General features: G+C 36.5%; 1 long non-coding RNA gene across 1 annotated transcript; it reads right to left on the minus strand.

Moving 5' to 3' along the window:
* Positions 1–1,723: 1,723 nt before the first annotated feature.
* LOC126814424 (uncharacterized) lies at positions 1,724–12,526 on the minus strand. Its single transcript, XR_007677608.2, has 5 exons — positions 12,340–12,526; positions 8,545–8,698; positions 6,707–6,846; positions 6,465–6,588; positions 1,724–2,821 (listed from the first exon to the last, which is right to left on the minus strand). It is a non-coding gene; the product is annotated as an uncharacterized LOC126814424 (long non-coding RNA).
* Between the last annotated feature and the right edge of the window lie 12,317 nt (positions 12,527–24,843).

Genomic DNA, 24,843 nt, shown 5'->3' on the forward strand with positions numbered 1-24,843 from the left:
ATAGGGCTCTCATTTTTCCAATGCTTCAGACCGAATATTAAAACAACATTGTAGGATCTATAGCGTTCTAAGGTCTGCGGAAAAGGGAGATAACTCGGGAACGGAAGCCCACTGAACGCTGTATATCGATAATGTTTGTCCTCTCATGATCCCCGAATGCTTCACACAAAATTTATAATAAATCATGTATGGAAGGCTCTGGAATGCTGAATATTAGCAGTGATCATCTTCGTGTGAACCCAATGCTTCACAGATAATTTGAAAAAAAAAACAATATGATAAAAACATAATAGGCTCTTTTCTGCGTTACCTAAGGTTTTCGGCATGGGGGTGGGGCTTTAAGATAGTCACTAACTTCTTATAACAAGTCAAGATCCTAGTGTACATTCACTAATCTTAAAATGAGTTAGTACACAAATTATCTATATGAACACGATGACATACATTTAACATTTTCCTAAATAAAAAACAATCAATACGACACTTATTGGGACGCACTTTCATGAAGTTATAGCTGATTGGCGATTACACATAAATAAGCTAAGTGTTGTGTATTTGATAAAGTAAACAATACTTTTATTTGGCCAATGCAAAAGTTTTATTATTTAAACAATGCACAAAATAATACTTGCATTCAATGTTTTGTATTTTTTGGCGGCATGGGTCCGGTTTGAGGAAGCTGGCATTTTGGTAAAGGGGAGCAACTCCTCCGAGCTGAATTTACCTTAAATGTATTAAGAACATCGAGGTACATACTTATGACTGATAAATACTCGTTATATTACTATATTCAATTCATACTTTATCTGTTCGTTAACGTTTTCTTTTCTCAAATTATATATTGTAATGTGTGGGAGCGGTATTTTAATCGTGAATCTGCTTCACAGATGTAGCAATTAGGAGTGCATGATGTTTGTCTGAACTGACAAAATACTCTTAACTGATCAGTTTCCGTTCCTATGCCCAGTTGATGGATTGGAATTGTGTTTTGCTTTGCGATACCGAAGTTGATCGATGTGCTAACTAAAACCAAAATGTGAACGTTGAAGTTGCTTGTCATTGCCAACAGACGACATACTGGTTTGCCCAGTACTACCTTCTATAGATGTTAGCAGCTTTCATGAACCAGCATCCTTAGGAACTGAATTGGGTAATCCAATACAAGTCACAGATTAACAAAACGTTTACGGTTTAGGGAGCTTCTCAGAAGGGAGATAACTACAATTAACTGACTTCCCGAAGTTTGAGCCATTTGTTAATCCCAAAATTTAAACCAAAATTTGTTCTGTAATACAGCCAATCGGTGTTGAAATAACCACATTTAACGAACTAGTTCATCTCCAGTCCAGATCACTATGCCCAAATTTCAGGTATGTTGAAATAATGGTTTTACAAAAAATAAACTTTCTTTGTGACTTTTGTTGGTGGGTGTCGTGGGGGAGGGGGAAGTGGGTATCACGACCAAGAAGATGCATTTCGCTTGGAGATTTTGTCATTGATTACAGAGGTAAAATTAAATACTAAATATGGATTAGAATATACAGATAATTCTGATACATTCACTTTTGACCATAAACCACATTAGGGTAGACAACATTTAGATTTAATATATAGCACCGAAACTCAAATGGAGAGAAAACATTATTTTTATATATTTTATAAACACATTGAAAACTTATATAATTATTAAAGAAAGATTTAAAAAAAAAAATATGACAAAATTATATATTAAACTTTTCTGAGAATAAAGGAATCGAGTATATTTCGTACCCAATTTAGGCTCGATTTTATATAGAACCTGTTAATAGATTACATAATACTGATATATAGACAAATACTTATATGTAGATGTTATATAGAATCTGTTAATAGATAATAATATAATACTTATATAGACAACGTCACTACACATATATTTATAATTATAGACATTCAAACACTAATAAAGAACAATTTGTGTGTTCCATATCTTATATATTCTTTTGTAGAGTTTTTTTCGCATCATCTGCAAGCAGAATACCAAATTATTTTGGTTGTGGACAATAAAACGCAAATATTCACACATTGTTTCAGAATACGAAGAATAAAAGGACATACTTCTGTCAATGTGTCTATTACATTAAACTTCGTAAGAATTTTCAAATTTAAAAAAAAAACTTAAATCAGTTCGTGAGTATGGAATTTGAGAAATCATCATTATTTATTTAATTGTACAACCTTTCCTTTAAATGGGAAGCCTGTGTCTTTGTAGCGAAACCAAGTTTAATAACGAAGTAAAACAACATAATTAAGTTTAGCTTTATACTCCTTTACAGATGAAAAATAAGCTTAAAAACACGGAACACATATCAACTCATGGGAACATAACACAAACAACGTTAAACTGCCATCAGTTCAGAACTTAAAATCAAATTTAAAATCTTCATGGATTCTGAACAATCATCATATCGAATTGATTGCCGATAAAGCAGCTTTGGCGTAATATGTAGTCAAGTGCATGGGGATATCATAAAAAAAACCTACAGAAAACACGATAGAAGAGCTTGTTTTTTTTACAATTACATCTCAGCAGAGAATGTGAGAGGACGGCAAATAACCAGCAGATAAGATCGCCGTAGCTCTAGTTAATCAGATTTAATTAAAGAAAGCGGCAAGAAGAGAAACAACCAGTAAAAGAACTGAAGAAACTATGGATGAAGCTCCACATATGCCAGGTCTGAGTTCAGCTACAAGTGATAAGTATATTTCTTTGGTCTTGGTTTTAGTGCACGATCCTAGTTGTGTATCTGCGCTTGCACAAGACGAATAGTACTCGTTGAATCTGCAAAGAAAAATAATTGTGAAGTGGACATGATAAATTATAGGTTTGCTCTTGGATTTGGGTGATAACCAGGCTAATTAAAATCATTTCGTATCCGTCTTTTGTAGGTAGTTTTCTCCATTTCATAGATTGGTCGACAGACATTTCTTTATACTGTCATCCATTAATCAGTACCTCCCCCCCCCACCTCCCCTCCCCCAATCTTTTCCAAGACTGTACAATACCACAGATTCTTCTCGGCCACAGGATCAGTTTCGTGCCAGTGATAATATCCCGTCGTGTGGGCATTTACAATGGACATCTCGTTACGTTTTATGCTAGGTTCCCACTATCACGCTTCGCGCTACGGTTGAAATCATGGTGTTAATCGTGGAGATCCTATCGGGTCTTATATATTTTGGTCAGTCTAAAGCAAGGCTGACACTTGCACGATTACGTGGCACGCATTGGCACGACTCGAGTCGTGCCAGTGCGCAAACTAGTCGTAAACTGGCGCGAAGTGTGCGTAAACCCGTCGTGACTGCGTGCCATGTCGGGACGAGAATTTTGAAATGTTCAAAATTTTGGTCACGACAAAATTTAGCGACCGGGTCGTGAACTATGCGCAAACTGTTCGTGAACTCGTCGGGACGATGGGGGAAGATGCGCGGGAGGATACGTGACAGTGCGCGCCATGCCACGACTGTCACGAACTGCCACGAATAGTTCACGAACAGTTCACGACTACTGCGGCACGACACCGACCGAATTGCGCGAACTCGTCGTGCCAATGCGGGAAGTGCGTAAACAATGCGCAAACTATGCGTGAACTCGTCGTGTCAACGTGGACACTGATAGGCACGCAATCGTGAACTCGTCGTGAACTCGTCGTGAACAGTGCGGGAGCCTCCCAGTTCGTGTCCCAAAATGGCATTACTTGCCACGACAAAATCGTGGCCAAAAGTCGTGCAAGCGTCAGTCTGGCTTTAGAAATCGTGTTGATCGTATGGAAAGGTATCCGAAGGTGTCTGCACGTACCACATCATGGACTCAGTGGGGACAATCTTATCGTCACGCATCGCCCATTTGGAACCTAGAATTAAGAAAATCTTAAAAGTACATTAGAACAAGCATTACTGTAACTGAATGGCCATGTGATGAGATAACGGCGTTCATCGGTTACTTCCGACATGGTGCAAATAGAGGACGTATTTGGAAGATGACTGAAATTTGTGATCAGTGTGATTTCCTTTTTTTTTTTTTATAAAAAAAACCACTATTTTCTGGATAATTTGTTTTGACCTGTATCTTTCCAGAAGTGTTTGTAGTTTAATTTATAGTAATCTCTCACGTAATTCATATATAGTGGATGGTTAGCACGCGTGCGCTGTATCATAGGGTCTGTAATTAAACAAAGCCAATAAACATATATTGTTATTCTTAAGTTGGCCCATTGGATTAGTTTGTGAAAATTCGTAAAGGCTTGGTATAGATACTTTCTGTATATGTATATAGATTCTTAGATGATTGTTTCATAATATTTAACCAAAATGATCCTGTTTTAGCTAATTAACGATTTACATTGTTTACTCAATTCACTAACCGAGAGTATTGAATTTACAATCGAAAAGAACAAATCTAGTCTTTAAGTTTTCTTGATGTAATTTCGACAGATGGCAAAATTGAAGCCAACCTATATTATAAAAAAAACGGTACACACTAATATTTTAATTTGTACTTGTAATATTCCCTACAATATGGCTTTAAGAGGATATCTAATAGTAAAGTTAAATACTCTAGACGCCATGAATTAAGAAATTTCTTAATAAGACAAAATTATCCTTTAAATTTAATTACTAACGGATTCAATAAAGCTTTAAAAAGTGACAATAAATACAAGTCAAAAGAAAGAAAGTAATAAAACCTTCGCAAGAAAAGGGTATGAATGTGTTAATTCCTTTTAAATCAGGGTGAACTGATCAAAAGTTCGAAAATGAAATACATTTTGAAAAAAATGTAAATTGATAAATAGTCTCTAAATTTACGCAGGATTCTGACGAAATAAAGATTCGATTCGGATTTTCCAAACCCTTCAGTATCCAAGTGTGGGGACTCACGATGCAATTTTTGCCCATATTTTAATGGAGGGCGATTCAATCCAGATTACTACAGATACAGAATTTCATGAGAAGTCAAAAAGATGAATTGTACATCAAATTATGTGATATATCTAATAACATGCAATGAGTGTTCTAAACAATTTATTCGGAAAACTTGTGACCAACTAAATATTAGAATTAACCGCCATCGTTTGCAAATTAGGTAAAGAGAGAGAGAAATGGGGTTTACCTTCCACTCGACACAGACTAGGTCATTTTGGGACTAACATATGGTTTTAATTTTATTTCAATAATTCGCTTGCGCGAAGGGGTCTTTAGCAGTTAGCAGTGGGAGGAAACCGGGGGACCCGGAGAAAACCCACGAGGTTGGACAGGCAACCCTAGTCCTTGTCACGTACAACCTGGGATTCGAAACCACGCCAGTTGACTCAATGACAGGCCTCGTGATATAGCGTGCACGTGCTAACCATTTGGCCATCCAACCCCCCACCCCCACCCCCCGCAAATTAGTTACCCGGAAAACAGAACAATCCAAGTCAGTACCCATTCGGATAAATGAGAACGAGGCGTATTCAAGGTTTTTAGTCTTTACAAAGAAAATTTTAAAAAAAAGTCATTCATTAGAATGTAAAGAAATGAATTTTATTTTAAAATATATGCCCTAATATATTAATAATGTTAGATATTATATTTTATTATATTTTACTATTTGGAGTTAATAAATTTGATATTTTTTTCCTGTTTCGTAACTACGCTCTGACGTAAAGTCACTCCATATTATACCTTTCTCTCTGATTTGCCCAGCCTTGCCCTTATTGGGAGTTATAGTGCGTTCACCATGATAGAGAACTGCAGGACAAAAAGTGGGTGGTTTTTTTTACTTCTTCTTCCACCCACCCCCACACACAAGCGGTCCGACAAACGATTCTGTGGTCAATTTGCGAATTTGGGGGTATATGTATCGTCGCTCATACAATGTGACTTCTATAACATTTGCATACTTTGTTACCTATTGAAGTCTTCAAGTCAAGTGTCAAGTGACATCTGTGCATGTCAAGGGTGGACAGCTCACCGAACAGTCTTATGTATTACATTATATTATATCTATATGACCTGAAGAGGTTCAAGAGAACTGGAAATGTTAGCAATAAACATATGTTTATTTCTTTTTTCAACGTAATTATCCCCCCTCTCTCTCTTTCTCTTTCTCTCTCTCTCTCTCTCTCTATATATATATATATATAGGAAAATGAGGTTTTTAGAAAGGAAAAACTAATTTCATCTTAGCTAGCGCTAGCTAGCCTGATGATCCCCGTAGTGGGTGAAAGCGCTAGCTAAGATGAAATTAGTTTTTCCTTTCTAAAAACCTCATTTTCCTATATACTTTTACCTGAGAGTAGAATCTTTTATTTATTTTATAAAATACGAGAGTTGACTGATACAATTTGTCTGTGGGCTGTGACAGCTTACAGTATTTTGATTCTCGCGATTCTATATTCAAAGACATGGACTGTTTCTATGAAAGAAAAATGAATCATACATACTTGCAGAAGTAAGTGGTTAACTCGGCGAAGGTAGAACTGCTGCTTATTGTAAGGTTATTTTCAGTCTGTTTGGTCGCTGCGCAATTAGCTATGACGCCATAATTAACACATGTTCCATCATACTCTGAAAACAGAAACAATTTCTTATAAAAGCTTAAATGGGGCTCTGCATTAGTATTAGAATTGGAAAGAGAATCTTGTAATTAACAGAAAATTAGGCGGGGGACAATAAAACAACTCACCGCTTTTACGAGAACACATAGTATTTAGAACTTCTGTATATTGTTCTGAAGAGGCTACCAATTGTTTGGTTTCAGTTGTTCCACAAGCTATGTGTGTATCCGCTACGCATTTCACTGCTTTTAATATGTCATCCAAATCTCTGAATCAATGGTACATATACAAATAGTTAATAATTAAAAATAAAACATAACAGATTATACATAGGCAATAGAATATAGCCACAAGGATGTCCCAGATTCGGGTTGGTTATCAATCAGAGAGTTTAGAAATAAACAATTCGGGGTCAAACACACAATTGGGATTGCACCACTCCATTCGATAAATGACTCTATTATCAATATTGCCGAACGATCGACACGGCCTGGAAAAGTAGGGCTTTAGTTTATGTTGTTTATTGTGTACATGAACCAATTCAATGCGATTTTCTACAAATTGTCAGCTGTAAACTACTGAATTTTAAAGACTGCTTATTTTTCATGAGTTGATATAAATACATAAATTAAACGGCGACTCGCGTCCTATTTTTCTGTAACAAGATGGTTAATGAAGATGAGAGTTTATACAAGGAACCCCGTCTTTATTAGCCCAGTCGGAGCAGAACAGTAGAACGCTAAACCCCCTTTCTTTTCATTTTATTTCATACAAGGATCGTCGTGGATGAATTGAGTATTCCATTGCTATATATATCGTGAACTGGACAGCTAACACGGAATATTGTATACCTCAGATTGTTCAACCCGCTTATTGTCATACGACGTGATCCACGATAAAATGTACCCAGATTAATTACTGAGCATTTAATTTAGAAAACTAATATACAATATCAATGGCAGAAGATATCCATGCTTGCATTCACATAGGCACATTCGGTGACGGTGGCTTGCAAGCTCTCTGTGTCATTTGCAGAGGATGTTGCGAATATCGCAATTTGCTAGCGATTCGGTACATCTCAAACGACGACCAGATTTTCCTGCGTGGCTTCCCCTGGTCAGTGATGCAGGACGGAGGGCCTGCCAAGGACAGCTGTCTAGTCGTTCGGATGGGACGAAGAACCCGAGGTCCCGTGTACACATTGGCGTGCACGTAAAAGATCCCTTGGCAGTTGGAATTCGATATAAGAGTAGGCTGTAGCGCCGCTGCCCGGGCAAAATTTCCCTCATAGCACAATGTATGGCGTATGCCCGTCTTTATTAGCCCAGTTTAGGAGCAGAACAGTAGGACGTTAAACCCCATTTCATTTCATTTCATTTCAAACGACGATCAGCAAAAGTTATGATCATTTTACTTTAAGTTTCTATTGATCTTGGACCGCTGTCGTTATCTCTCAGACTGATTAAGTAATAATTTGTGGTAAGGGTTTCGAGCAAGCCAGCAGATTCTACATACAGGTATATACATACTCATACAAGGTTTACGGAAAAGCGCGTGTACTTCTAGATCGGAAGGTCACAGAATGTGAATATCAAACGAAAGGTTTGTCCGCTCATCAACCCCAATGTTTCAAGAAATATTTTAATAGGAATATCAGTCAGATAATCGTTCATTTCCGTTCAGTATTTACACAGATATGATGAGCTCAAATTATATAGATAGATCTTAGGTGTTCCCAATGTAAAACAAAGTCCACTGCCCAATCTAATTGATAGACCTGTTTATAACATTTAACATTGAGGGAGGGACTAAAGAATAAATGTCAACGAGCTCTAATTGTGCCGTTACTCACAATCTACTAAAATCGCACGTTGATAACAAGATAAAACATCAGTAATTGGCTGAGATCGCGTATTCATTCACTAAACGCAAGGGAGATATTCGCCATAACCATCAAAGTACCTACCCACATGTAGCAGATATATCGCCCGAAGCTAATGAAGGTATTCCAGTAAAAGACAACGCATCTGTAGCCAGACCATTGTTTGTATTACATGCAGAAATGGCAGCACTGTATCCATCACAATTGTCTGTTTCGATCTGACACTTAACAAGACAACCTGAAATAGTCCAATATTAGTAAATTTACCAATTTTCGACATGAAATAGCGCACGAGTGACCGTGGTCTGTTAAGTGGAAATCGATATGTACATGGACATTTCCAAGTATTTCCCTTAATTTGACTAACCCAAATGTCCAATGACACAATGTGTACCGATTGTCGTGTGCTAAGCAGAGTGTATTATTACGTTGTCATAGGGACGCCCGCCGCGTGGGCATACTCCTCTCACCGGAAAAGGTCTCTATACATACTATTTTGACAATATATCAATGGATATGTTTACTAATACGGATTTACTAAAGGGCATTTTCTTACAGACCATCATGGTTATGTTTCGGCGCAGTTCCCCAGCTAACTTAAGCTCGAAACGGGCACCTCGGTAATCATGTTGCGAGTCTATCCGGTCTGCAGGACCACATGCCATTTTTTAAAATTTTGTTTATTATTTACGTTGGTCTATAGCTCGAGAATTGGAGGAATCGAGTAGTATTTTTTCAGATTTTATTGTAACGTATATTCCTCAATCCATTAGATATCGCGGACAAACCGATTAAAAACAAACACCAAAAAATGTACATAGTTCTACGGCAAGAAAAGTTTAATTGAATAATTAAAGGGACTATCCACATTTGAACAGAGTCTACAAAATAAAAGTCCAAGTACGTATGAAATTTAAACGCCAAAATATAGAGGAATGTTGTATATACCCTTTCTCAAAATTTTGTCAATTCAGAAGTACGTTTTTTCGGCCAAATCAGTTAATAGATGAATACCGCAAACGAAATGATTTATTTTTACGTCAATATTTCGCTCTGAATCTGTTAAACCTGAGCCATGTTTCACGAAAACTTAAATCTCCTTAAAATCGTAGATGCGTTTCACAAAACGATTTTAAGCATTTTAGATAAAATCTACTAATATAATATTTCAAGTTAAAATAGTGGCGTTTCACAAATCTATTTTATGGACAATTTTAGCTTAAAATCACGACATTAACACAAACATTGATTAGAGCTACGTTGTTAGATCTATTGCGACATTTATATATAGATATATAGATAACAAATTATTACCGTATGGCATTTCGACTTATACAAAATTACTTGTAAGGTTGGGACTTACAATTAATTTTTAGTTGCCAAATCTTTATTATTATTAGCCTTCGCGCGAATCAATGCGTTTGAGTTCTTCCTTAGTGGATTTTTTAAACGGAATATTGTTATTTTATTTAAATTGATCCTACTTTGAAGGAGTTAAATAGATAAATTGGCACAAATGTAATATGAATGTATTACATTCATTCGTTTCTGTTTTTGCTGTAATTTCTAATCAGTTATATTCGGCGAAATCCGCCAGAAGTCTCAATCTAATGGGAATTTCTAGCGTCTGGTTATTTCAGTCTACACCGAGAGTATTTAGTGTGCATGCTCTCCAGGTAAGAATATAGGTCACCGCTTGACATGACTTGTGGAATATGTCTAGCTTCGTCTTCGAGTCCCTTGTTACAAATAACGCTGAAACGCTTCATGATACACGATTCGTGTACCAATAGTAAAATGTTTAGGATCTATAAATTGACAGAAATGGGGCGCAACACATATAATAATGTAATATGAATATATATAAAATGATTTACATTCAATCGTTTCTGTAATTTCTAATCAGTTATGTTCGGCGAAATACGCCAAAAGTCTCAATGGAAAAGCAATCCCTAGCGTCTGGTTATTCCAGTCTACACCGATAGTATTTATTGCGCATACTCTCCGGGTAAAAATATGAAGTAACCGTTTACCATGACTTGTGGAATATGCCTAGCCGCGTTATTCTAGTCCCTTGTTATAAATGGCATTGAAACGGTGTACCTATGGTAAAATGTTTATTTTGTTTTAAATATTGGATATCAGAAGTCCATCTTTTCCCGATAAGATCACAACACCAATGTTGATTTAAATTGAAAAATAATTCGTGTTTTCAATGTCGAAGGCTTTGGATGGTTTTGAGTTAGAGACTTGGCTACTTTAAATACTTATTTTTCCTATTTAACTTGGTCGAAGTCGCGTCGGCAGATGTCTGTGACTCTCTAATAATTAAATGTATCGATGTTGTCTTGTCCACTATCCCAGGGGAAAGGGCTGTCGAGATAATTGTCATATTATTTTAAAGATTTATTAGAATAATTTAAATTTCACCCAGCTCTCACTTTGTATGCAGTCTGACCAGCCTAAATTGAATATCTTTGCCATCAAACGTCACCCAGTCGTCATGTAAAGCAGTAATTCTTGCAAAAGGAAATTAAGTTATTGTACGAGATCATTTTGATCGCCTAAACCAAAGAGTCCGTTGGAAAAAACACCGGGGAGACATGGCCTAAGGGTCAAGAAAAAAAAGTTGTTTGAATTGTTTATTTTAATTTGGGAATGCCCCTCTCCCCTCATTTTTTCCCGAAACACCCACTAGAGAGTCCAATACGAGTAAGTGACCAGGAGAAAAAAATATATTTGTACACATGCGCCGCGAAAATTTTCGCCCCCCTCCCCGGTGGGAATTAGCTGGTCACTAGGAATCGACCTGAAATATTTGATTCGACTAGTGGGAGAACGTGGAGAGGGATTATTTCTTCTTATAACGTATTTAAACCTAGGTCAGACCCCTCGCCCCTACACCAGTACGCCTAATTTGCAAATATCCATTCCAGGTCAGGAGGACGGCTCCAGGAAATCCCATTCTGGCTCGCTAAACGCGTTTCCACTGGCTATTGTATTTCGTTCGAGTGGGCCCGGTATGAATTTACTCGGACAGGCCCTATTGTCCGTCAAGACAACGTGCATAGAAAGTATCAATTCATTTAATTTTAAACCAAAATTCGCCTTCTACTCCGTGAGGCCCAAAGTTCACCAAGGTCAACGACTAACGCTGCCATTTTGTACCATGATCAAGTTGTTTTGATTGTTCTTTTTTTACCAACCTTTCTTCTTGCCTCTTCAAGAGTAATAAATTATAATTTAAGTTATGAAATTATTAACTTCGCCCTTTTGAGCGGCAATAATTTAATAGTGTAATCTGCTCTTCAAGAAAGGCGAATCGGGTAAGTTAAAAGTCCATTGGCATGTATCGACTGCAATATTAGTTAAAACTGACAGATCAAACTTTCAAAAAATAGGCATTTTACCTAACCAGGGTATTCTCGAAGGTTTTGAAACGGCTTAAATAATGCTGGCAAACACAATACTAGGTCGCGTGTACACGTTGAAAGATGGAATTCAGTTGCTGTTCGGCAAAATGTCATTGGTGCAGAAAAAATAAAATAAAACGTTAAACCCCATCGGATGTTTATTTATTGGAAAAATGATATTTACACAAGAAACTTTACAATGTCTAAAAGTACATAATTAAAGATATACCCAACCAGGCGATAATTGAATAAAATAAAAATAGAATAATTAATTTAAAAATCACATGTATAAATAATTTGACAACAGTACCCCTTCTTGCAGAGTCAATACATTTAAGTCCATAACTGAAGATTGAAAATTGAAAGTTTGAATGAAATCTCCCCCCAACCCACCGGCCGAATAAAAAAAATAAACTGAAATTATAGCAAAAGCAACAGGAACATTAATATGGAACAAACAACTTACAGGCCACGACTGCTACGAAGACAATTTGTAGAAACATCGTTGCGCAATAAATAGTATTTAAAAGAGCAGGTTCTTCACTTGAACAGATTTGCAAGCCGAATAGCTCAGATCACCACCACGAGCCAGATATATATACGATGAACTTTGTATTGATGAAAAGGTGCATTTAAAGGGACATTTTGTTTAAAATTATCTATCACAGATTCACAGTCCGTCGCCTTTCTGAGAAAGCAAAGTAATATTAATATGTCTGTCTGCTCGTCACACTTCTGCTTAGGAACACAGTAACACAGTTTCGAATTCATGCGAATGCTATAAAGGAGCTAAATCGCGAATTACATTGGGACCTAGAAATTGACACAAATGGGTCGCAACGCATATAATAATGTGATATGATTGTATATAAATTGATTTACATTCAAACGTTTCCGTTTTTACTGTAATTTCAAATCAGTTATGTTCGGCGAAATACACCAGAAGTCTCAATCGAATGGCCATCTCTAATGTCTGGTTATTCCAGTCAACATCGATAGTATTTATTGCGCATGCTCACCGTTTGACATGACTAGTGGAATATGTCTAGCCTCCTTCTTTGAGTTCCTTGTTACAAATGACTCTGAAACGCATTATAGTACACGATTCGTGTACCGATGGTAAAATGTTATACTGGATACCAAAAGCCCATCTTTTCCCGGTAAGATCACAACAGCAATGTTGATTTAAATTGACAAATAATTTGTGTTTTCAATGTCGAAGACGGGGATGATATTGAGTTAGATACTTAGCTACTTTATGTGAATTTGATCAATTCTAACCATACACATACAATGTGGCAAAATATGCGTGTTATTTTTCGCTCGACTGTTCTGATCCTACTGGGCTAATGAAGACAGGCACTACGGCCTACACTTATATCGAATTCTAAGTGTCAATGGATCTTTTACATCCACCCAATGCGTACACGTGACCTTCGGTTTGTTATCCCATTCTGTCCACTGACGGGGGGGGGGGGGCACGCCGTATAATCATTATTAATAAAAATCAAATATCAACATATTGTCGGTGTCAAATCTCTTTTTGCTATTTAACCTAAGATACACAAGTGGGGTTAACTCCCTCTGCCTAGTACAGTACACAAAAAGTGACGGTGGGTTATTTTCTAATGAATTCATGCCATGACTACATAATATGAAACACTAGACATTGACTGTTGAATTATTCGGGTTATATTTACATATTTCTTTTTGTTTAAACATATTTTATTCAAACATGTGAAAACCCTCTCCCTGAATACAGTATAATTTACAATAATAAAGTATTTACATATATACAAGATATTTACAGTACATGTAATTATATTATATAAAAATGAAAAACTTGTAGTATAATATCTATTAAATTAGGGAACTTTAATGAGAATTGAAAATAATAATTTTTAGAATCGTTGAGAAAGGTTAAAAAAATCATGTATGGTCTTAAAAATGGTAATACTTTCAGCAACGGAAAGATAATTTGATCCAAATAACATATTCTTAAAGGGGTGGCCGCTAGCCTTGCTTAGACCTACTCATTTTATTGCTAAACTGTTGTAATTTGGCGTTTTGTCTGGTTTTGGTTCCTTATTCCACTGCGCATATTGTTACGACTTCATGCAGTTGATATATTTTATAAAACCCTGATACCCAATTGTAATATGTGCAAATGTAGAAAGGTGAAAGACATTTACAAGCAATAGGCTTGTACATTTGTTAGTCAAAATTTAGGCCGGTATATCTTTTAAAATTACACGTGAAAATTGGATATAAATATTGTAAAGTTATAAATGCTTGCACGCTTGGCATATACCCGCCTGTTGGAAAGACAGAGCTTTGTCGAAATATTTTTGACTTCAATCTAGTTGTTTAGTTGTTTAGCTACTCCTTAACGTGAACAGTATCACATGCTTTGTATGAATAGCAATACGGATGACCCGTATTAAAGTCACACATTTGTTACTTGTGCAGATTTTGGCCTTGTCAGCGTAGCCCTATAATCACTGTTCGGGTCATAATTTATTTTAGAAACATTTTGCTTTTTCAAATTTGATGATTTTGTGATTTGGGTTTTTTTTTTCCATTTTTAAAATGTATATGCTGCACTTACTGGTTGTGTTGATACCTTACAGTATTATCTATAAAATATTATAGATAAATATGATAATAATATACGACAAGGAACACCTTTAAATCAAATATTAATAATATTAAACGATAAAGACATGCGTCTAACCTGTCGTCAACGCAATACGTGTTGTGTAAATATAGGACTCGATCGGGTACTATCCTTTTTCCATTGACCTTCATTGCGAAAGAGTGGAGATAATATTGATACCGACGTGAATTACTTGTATTCATTGTCTAAAAGACCAGTCAGTACAGAACAAAACAGCAAATTAACCCTTATTTCATTTTATTTCGTGTTTTAACACGTCGCCCTATTGTGGGCCGTCAGCAATTTATCCAACCACCAAAACAACTCATTATTCAAAAAGATGTATTCATATATAAAAGCAACTAAATGTTTTAAATGTTATTTGTAAGACACATGTATGTTCATTTGCGCCTTGTTCATTACTGTTTGTTTATTTGTCTGTTATTTATTATGTATATTAGATCTATATTTGTTACATTTCACAATTCTCCAAGTAAACTGCACTATTATATTTATACAATTTCTGAATATTTTTAATAACTTTTGTCTAATCCAATTGTATCATTAATTATTTTTACTGATGCAATAAAATATATTTAAATTAAACTAGCGAGAGAGGGAGAAATGGGGTTTAACTTCCACTCGATACAAACTAGGTCATTTCGGGACTAACATGGTTCAATTTTATTTCAATAATCCGCTTGCGCGTGGGGATGTTTAACAGTGGGAGGACAGAGTGCCCCACTCCTTGCCACATACATCCGGGGAATCGTAGTCCCACATATTCACGATGACGTATTATGCGTGTACACACTCAGAATTTGATTAAACTGCGCATGTATGTTTATATCCCGATGAATTTGTTTTAACACATATCGGACCGTAATTGCCCGGATTTTTGCCCCTAATTGGGCGAAAATTAAGTTTCACATTTTTTATTTGACATTGATTTAAGATAAAATATATGTTTATCAACATTGCCCCTAATTGGGCGACAATTTTGATGTCAGATTTTTCATTTGACTTTGATTTAAGTTAAAACACATGTTTATCAACAAAAATCGAGGATAAATTAGATTTTAGGGGCAATCAGACTGCTACATCTCGTTAAATTTGACCTTCCTCTTTACGCAAGTATTGGCAACACATGCGATACATATTCTATGAAACCACGATTCGTTTGCCGATGTAGATGGAACTTAATGATCAGAAGAAATTGAATAGGTTTGATTTTACGCACAATGTGAAATATGTACGACGTTTGAGGTCACTCTATTGGAACCTTCAGAGGTCACATTTTTTGTCCGATTCAGATAAAACCCAAAAATGTTGTTAAGGCTCTGAAGATCTTGGATGAGTTCGATTTTGAAATATTTGAAAATATCCGTTAAAAGTGTAGCCTTTATCGCGTTTACAGGGTTCTTGGGTACGTACAAAAAGCCACGGAGCGCTGACAATGGGTAGGGTTTGTCCTCTTATGACCTCAATGATTCACACCAAATCAGAAAAGAATGTTCAAACCGTAGCGTCTATCGTAGTCACACATCGCCACTGAAATATAGCCCAGTCAGAAACAGCCATCTGGATTTTCTTTTTAACGTCAGGTCAAACAACGAATCTATGGACTGTGGGGTCATTCTCTTATGTCATTTCCCAAAGTCATATTTGTTTATTGCCTGCACCCCCCCGTCGACAATTGATGAATTTGTACATTTGTGGTGCAAGACGGAGGGTCTGATAAGGACAGCTGTCTAATCGTTCGGGCGGAACGAAAAACCGAGGTGCCGTGAGCACATTGGTGTGCACCTAAAAATCCACTGGCAGTTGGAATTCGATATAAGAGTAGGCCGTAGCACCGCTGTCCTAGCAAAATTGGGGGGTTGGATGGCTGAATGGTTAGCGTGCACGCGCTGTATCATAAAGTCTGTCACTGAGTCGACTGGCGTGGTTTCGAATCCCTGGTTGTACGTGGCAAGGAGTAGGGTCGCCTGTCCAACCTCGTGGGTTTTCTCCGGGTCCTCCGGTTTCCTCCCACTGCTAAAGACCCCTACACGCAAGCGAATTATGTAAATAAAATTAAACCATATGTTAGTCCCGAAATTACCTAATTTGTGTCGAGTGGACGTTAAACCCCATTTCTCTCTCTCTCCCTAGCAAAATTTATAAGCCTTTCGTTTACAGTAAATGTTAGTCAGTAGACGTATCGTCTATGAGCAAGTGGTTGTCATACAACAGACGCCCATATTTCGCATAAGATAGGGCTTTCATTTTTCCAATGCTTTAGATCGAATATAAAAACAACATGTCAGAGAATGGTAGGATCTATCGCGTTCTTAGGTCTGCGGAGCTCGGGAACGGCCACTGAACGCTGCATATCGATAATGTTTGTCCTCTCTCTCATGATCCCCGAATGCTTCACACAAAATGTATAATAAATCCTGTACGGAAGGCTCTGAAACGCTGAATATTAGCAGTGATCATCTTCGTGTGAACCCAATGCTTCACAACTAATTTGAAGCAAAGGTTTTATTATTTAAACAATGCAAAAGTTTTATTATTTAAACAATGCACAAAAAAAATACTTGCATTCAATTCTTTGTATTTTTTGGCGGCATGGGTTTGAGGAAGCTGGCATTTTGGTAAAGGGAAGTAACTCCTCCGAGCTGAATATACCTTAAATTTGTTATGAACATCGAGGTACATGCTTATGACTGATACATACTCGTTATATTACTATATTCAATTCATACTTTATCTGTTCGTTAACGTTTTCTTTTCTCAAATTATATATTGTAATATGAGGGAGCGGTATTTTAATCGTGAATCTGCTTCACAGATGTAGCAATTAGGAGTGCATGATGTTTGTCTGAACTGACAAAATACTCTTAACTGATCAGTTTCCGTTTCTATGCCTAGTTTGTGGATTGGAATTGTGTTTTTGCGTTACGATACCAAAGTTGATCGATGTGTGCACTAAAAGCCGAAATGTGAACGTTGAAGTTGTAGTTGCTTGTCATTGCCAACAGACGACATGCTGGTTTGCCCAACACTACCTTTTATAGATCATAGCGATATTGTTACTGTTAGAAGCCTTCGTGAACCCGCATCCGTAGGAACTGCAAATATTGGGTAATCCAATACAATTCACAGATTAATAAAACGTTTACTATTTAGGGGGGCACTCAGAAGGGAGATAACTACAATTAACTTGCTTCCCGAATTTTGAGACACATTTATTCCCATATATTAAACCAAAATGGCTTAATTGGGGTAGCCCTTAACCAAGATATAAATCAAATAAAACCAAGTAAGAACAATCCAAACTATTAGACAAAATTCAAAGTCCTATAAAAACGGTATAGACAAAATAGTGTAATCATCAAATGCACTGTTCACCGTGTACAAAATACACGACAAACAGTGGTAACGGGTGTCCGGAAGAGTAAGTTTACCCTGCCTGGCGCCACACCCGCCATAGCGGCATCCAAATCATTAGACGAAATCTCGATAAAATAGCGTAATTGACAAATGGACTTTCCGAATGCAATATGCGCATGATGAACAGTGTTAACAGATGTAGTAGACATAATCAGGCAGTATACGCGTCAATTAAATAGATCTAGAACAATAACCTAAAGAGACATGCTATATTTACTAATCAAATCAATATGACGGCCATAACATTTTTTAAAGGTTTTTGTAAGTTTAGTGGGCAATAATCCCTGTAATTGAAGCTTAGACGACAAATGCCACGATCTACTTTAAAAATATTTAAATAACAGGAACAAGCCCGTTAAAGCCCATTTCATTTCATTTCTTCCTTAATTTTAAAGGAGCTAAATCGCTAATATTTGGGACCTGGAAATTGACCCAAATGGGTCGCAACGCATATAATAATGTAATTGTATATAAACTGATTTACATTCAATTGTTTCCATTTTGACTCTAATTTCAAATCAGTTATATCCAGCGAAATACGGCATGAGTCTCAACCGAATAGCAATTTCTGGCGTCTGGTTATTCCAGTCTATTTGCCATGCTCTCCAGATAATATATAGCGTCACCGTTTGACATGAGTTGTGGAATATGTCTAGCCTCGTTCTGTCTGGTCACTTGTTACAAATGACACTGAAACGCACTATGGTACACGATTGTACCTATGGTAAAATGTTTATTTTGTCTTAAATATTGGATATCAGAAGCCTACTCTTTCCTGGTAAGATCACAACATCAATGTTGATTTGAATTGATTTGAAAGTGTAACACTTTAAATGATATTGAGTTAGAAACTTCGCTACTTTAAGCTAGACAATAAGAGAAATTGTGCTAAAATGGCCACTTCATAGAATAGAGGGCAACAATGTTTCTTTTGTGCTGCTTCAATTATCGATTTTTAATCGTTATACATGAAATTCACTGAGTTGATAATTTGAAAACACCTTTGTGGAATTAAAGATACATTATTGGAGATTCGATAACGAGTTGGCAGTTCTCAGTATGATAGTTAAAAACTAAATAATGTAAAGACCATTTGCTGAAAATTTCATTCAAATCGATCCACTATGAACAGATAACTAAGCGGTTGAAATTTCCGGCTAGCCTTGATCATCATTACTAAAGTCAGTAAGATAAACAACATATTCTCGATTATCAATTTTATCGTTAAATCGTAAAGGAAAGTTATGCAGTAAATCGGCTCATAATCCACTAAAGATCGCAGGCTAGCGATGTCATCTAGAATTGATTATGGTCTGGATAGGTTAATTAATGTCTAATTAATAATTTAGATAACATTTCAGGCCTAAAGAAAGACCTGAAATAGACAGATTTAGCTCTTGCATAATACATGTTTAATCTACCATTGAACAGACCTATCATATTTTTCAATTTGCCGGATTTTGATGAGAGCATTTTTCAAACGTGAATCATTTATTGCGTAAAAGAAGAGAAAAGTGCCCACGCCTTATAGTGACAATCCTGTAAACAAATTCAACGATTCGCTAAATACTATTCTCATGGCCTGATCTCACCTTTAGTAATAAACTTACATACATAAACAGAAACTATTTGATAGTCACCTAAGATTGTATGGAAGTTTAATAAATAGCAATGAAAGCCGCATTGAAACAGGACAAGAAAGAAACATCCTTTTTGATGAATAGACCCATATCACTATACAGAATATTGCACGCCAGTCACATAAAAAACTGGGAGAAAGGGTGGATGACCGAATAGTTAGCGCGTGCACGTTCTGTCATAAGGTCTGTCATTGAGTCAACTGACGTGGTTTCGATTCCCCAGTTGTACGTGACAAGGAGTAGGGTCGCATGTCTAACCTCGTGGGTTTTCCCAAGGTCCCCCGGTATCCTCCCATGAACTAGTCTCGAAATGAACCAGTGTGTGTCGAGTGGACGTTAAACCCCATTTCTCTCTCACACAATAACTGTTACGATAAATAATACCAAGCTATGACGTCAGCTATATAAAAAATAATGGATGTGTTGAAAATAGTAATTAGGTTAAATCTTGGTATTGAATACAATAACACAGATACGCATGATCCTCAAATTTCACCCGATATATTTACCTTAAAACTGTCAAATTAATTATAAGAAAGTACCCTCAAATCAAATCTGATTAAAAACACAGATCCTATTTCGTTTCGTTTATATAGTTCAAAATTTCGTTTTACTTGTCTTTACTACACTAGGATCTGGTAGAGTTGTTATCATTGACGTGTTCTGAATGGTGTACGGTCTGTTACGGCGAGCTTTAGGCGTATTTTTCAAGGAACTGTGGGTAATCCACTAGTAACATCAATGCTGATTGGTTAATCAAATGTCTGACCGCATAGGGTCAAAAGCCTCTCGTATGACCTCTGACGTGACCTATCGCTACAACCAGTCAGATCTTCATGTAGTGTAGACCATCGAAAGCAATAAAAAACGAAACGAAATATAGATCTGTATTTTAATCAGATTGCCTCAAATCGTATGCGTACGACTGATGAGGCCCATTTCATCTTAGAATGATTCCTGGTATCTCTTATTCAAAAACCACACGCACGACTTAACAGATAAATGTATATATCTAAAGCGCTAGTATAACCACAAATTTATGCTCTAGGTTTAAACTCAAACTGTATACATAATTGTCATGATCAGCTATACAATATGGATGCATGTTGGTTAGAATTCACAAGTAAACATGTGAATTGACCATTTTGTATGCAACTCCAGTCCACGAGATATTTTAGTCTATGGTGGGTTTTTTTTTACCTCAACTCACAACAGTCTATGATTTGCAATATTGAATGGTACAAGTGGCTAACGCGTGTGCTTCTGGTCATAAGGCCTGTCAGTCAACTGATTCTTCAACCCCCAGCTTGTACTTGACAAGGAGTAGTGTTGTCCGACCAACCTCGTCGGTTTTCTCCGGGCCGTCCCTACGTGCAAGCAAATTATTGAAATAAAACAAAATTGACATGTGTAATTCCCGAAATTACCTATTGAAAGTTGCAAACCCCCCATTCGCCGGTAATGTGATTCTGTCGAGTTCCAAAATACAGGCATTATGGCTGGCATGGGTCAATAGGAAATCACAAGGTTCAGCACATTTTATTTCATATTCAATTGTCCATAGAACCACCAAAAACTGCGAATCAAGTCAGTTTCTAGCATAGCCCCTACCAGCCTGGGAGATAGGTGCTGGTTACAGAGGCATTGTCAGTCTCAATAATCATATTCACAACAATGAATGAAGAATTGAAATGTGGTTTAAGGGCACGGCAAACTATGGTGACTAGTTTGAGACAAACTATATGCAATCTATAAAGTATTTATGTACACAGAAAAAAACCCAACAAATGTCACAGACTATTATATACCTAATAACAAAAATCACAACTTACAAATAGATCAAAAAGAAAAACAAGATTATGTACATATTTACAATTAAAATTGTTTATAAAACTTGAATGTATAATCAAATAATTGATGTGGAAATCTGAACTCCGGATATAATTAATACTACTATAATAACTTATATAGCGCCTATAATCAAGCTAAGATCTACTCGATGGCGCTTTCCGACCACGCTTCGTCATCTAGGTTTATTCAATACCTGGTAAAGCAAGCTAAAAGACTTTAAAACACACACGTTTCTTTTAAAGAAGATAAATGAATTAGTCATCAACCACGCAATAACTAGGAGGGGGGATTGGCTAATGAACCGTGTCACAGCCATGACCAAATATATATTTAAAACAATGCATAAGAGCGGGACAATCCGGGCATCAACGAAATCTGACAATGTTCAGTTTATTAAATCATAAAGAGAGTCACCTAATCTGAAACGCCTTCTAACCAAAATACAATTCATCTGTCACAAGGAGCGTATTTTTTTGTATCTAAATAAATTGAACATTTTCAAAATTCTGGGGTTGTTGTTTGGTGTCAGGATTGACCTGCTTTCCGAACTGTCCTTTACTTTAGTAGCCCTCAATGTTTGGATATTAATTGACAAAGCCTTATTTCTGCCAACGTCTATTACCTCATTAGAAAAAACTTCATCCGCACAACAACAATTTTGTATTAGGATTCTTGATAAAGCGATGGGTGCCAAGGCAGCACCACACTTAAGTAATTTAAGAATGGGATTTCTAGAGGACAAATTATACTCAATTATAGAAATTAAACATGGCGTGGATTACAGATTACATTTAGAAAATCAATTCAAGCTATTCCTAGACGATGTATTCTCTATTTGGAATGAACGAATTGGCAACGTTGCAGATTTACTACAAATAATGACTGTGTATCATCTTTGATTGGCATTAATTAGTAATTGAACATATTAACACAAGGTACAATTTTATGGATACACAATTACTGAGTTTGATACTAAGCTTGATAAAGACGAGAGTATCCTCGTCGAAACGTCGCTTAGTATCAAACTCAGTAATTGTGTATCCATAAAATTGTACCTTGTGTTAAATAATGACTGATTTAGATCTAAATAACACTTTCACAATTGAATCAAACGATCTGCAAATCACATTATTGGACATTCTAGTGAAATGAAGCGAAGAACTCCTTATAACGGATGTGCATTCTAAAGAAATAGATACCAAAAAATATCTCTCTTATAAATCATGTCATCCACGCCATACCAAAAATAATACACCCGTTTCTTTAGGTGGAACAATATGTGTCCTTGTGATAGATGAAGATATAAATTCTCCCATGACTGCATTCATGACGTTTGTTCAGCTACTATTCTTTTTTTATATAGAAATTGGGTTTAACGTCCACTCGACACAAATTAGGTCATTTCAGGACTAACATATGGTTTAATTTTATTTCAATAATTCGCTTGCGCGTAGGGGTCTTTAGCAGTGCGAGGAAACCGGAGGACCCGGAGAAAACCCACGAGGTTGGACAGGCGACCCTACTCCTTGCCACGCACAACCGGGGATTCGAAACCACACCAGTTAACTCAATGACAGGCTTTATGATACAGCGCGCGCACGCTAACCATTCAGCCATCCAACCCCCCTAGCTACTAGTCTACAATCTGAAAGCATATGTCATGGGAAATGTTGCCCTACATGTTACAAACATCCATAGTTACGAAAAAGTCACTAACGCCCTCTGGTGTAATGATATTGTTAATTCATTATATTTTCTGGACATTTTCATTTCAAGATTTTAACTTTAAGACCCTTTGAAACGCAGAAAATATTTTCATAAGAGTTCCAAATTCAAGATTTGTTAAAAGACACTTTCAGAAACCAATAAATTTATTTCTTTGTCGAGCAAAATTAAGAAATTATATTGAATTATATAAAATGTTGAAACTGGAATGTAGAAACACAAATCACGAATATTGTCTCATTTCGTCTTCCATAGGTTTGGCCCTGTATAATTATAAAAGTAAACGTATGTATGTGTGTAATCGTAATGAAATTCTGTTTGTTATTGTTTAGTCTTGACGACCAATTCAATGCTAAAATCGTACCTACATTTTCTTGTGTACTAGACGGAGGTGGATACTTCCTTTTTTATACGCCCACATTTTCATGTGCAGGTATATTGTCGTCACCCCTGTCCGTCCACAACTGTTTGTGAAGAGTCTACAGGTCACAATTTTTATCCGATTCCAATGAAACTTGAAATATAGGTTTATCACCCTAAGATCTCGGTTCCTTTAGATATTGGCATGTATCGGACTGTAACTTCATGGATTATGGCCCCTGATTGTACGAAAAATCACGTTTTTAGCTTAAGTGAACAATGTAGAGGTCACAATTTTTATCCGATTTGATTTAAACTTGAAATGTATGCTTATAACCCAAAGATCTCGGTTCCTGTCGATATTCGTGCATATCAGAACGTAACTTCCTGAATGATGGCACCTGATTGTACGCAAAATCGCGTTTTAGCTTGTTCACCCTATAGCGGTCATAATTTTTATCCGATTTAAAACACCGTACTAATATATCACCGTTACACCCTAAGGACGACTGAGTTCGAATTTCGTGAAAATCAGCCCAAAACTGACAGACAAAATGGCCGCCCTTCGTTCTCAAATAGCGTAAAAATGTGGTATATCAAGGTTGTGGACCCTACAGAGGTCACAATTTTTATCCGATTTTGTTGAAACTTGACATGTAAGTTTATAACCCAAAGCTCTCGGTTCCTGTCGATATTAGCGCATATCGGACCGTAACTTCATGAATTATGGCCCCTGATTGTACGAAAAATCGTGTTTTTTAGCTTGTGGATAGAGGTCACAATGTTTATCCGATTTAAAAAAAACCGTATTATTGTATCACCGTTAAACCCTAATTAAGGGCGGCTGAGTTCGAATTTCGTGAAAATCGGCCCAAAACTAACAGACAAAATGGTCGCCGTTCGTTCTCAAATAGCGTAAAAATATGGTATATCAAGGTTGTGGACCCTATAGAGGTCACAATTTTTATCCGATTTTGTTGAAACTTGAAATGTAAGTTTATAACCCAAAGACCTCGGTTCCTTTCGATATTTGCGCATATCGAATTGTAATTTCCTGAATTATGGCCCTTGATTGTAGGGAAAATCACTTTCGTTTTATCATGAAATTTTTTCTGCAATATGCAACCAATCGGTGTTGAAATTTAACAAACTAGTTCATCTCCAGTCCCGATCACTGTAAATTTCAGGTATTGTGAAATAATGATTTTACAAAAAAAACAACTTTTGTGTGGCTTTTTTTTGGGGGGGGGGGGGGTAGGGGGTATCCCGATCACCAAGATGCAGATGCATTTCGCCTATT

The sequence above is a fragment of the Patella vulgata genome, chromosome 3 (genome assembly GCF_932274485.2).
Source record: "Patella vulgata chromosome 3, xgPatVulg1.2, whole genome shotgun sequence".
NCBI classification, from domain to species: Eukaryota; Metazoa; Mollusca; class Gastropoda; family Patellidae; genus Patella; species Patella vulgata.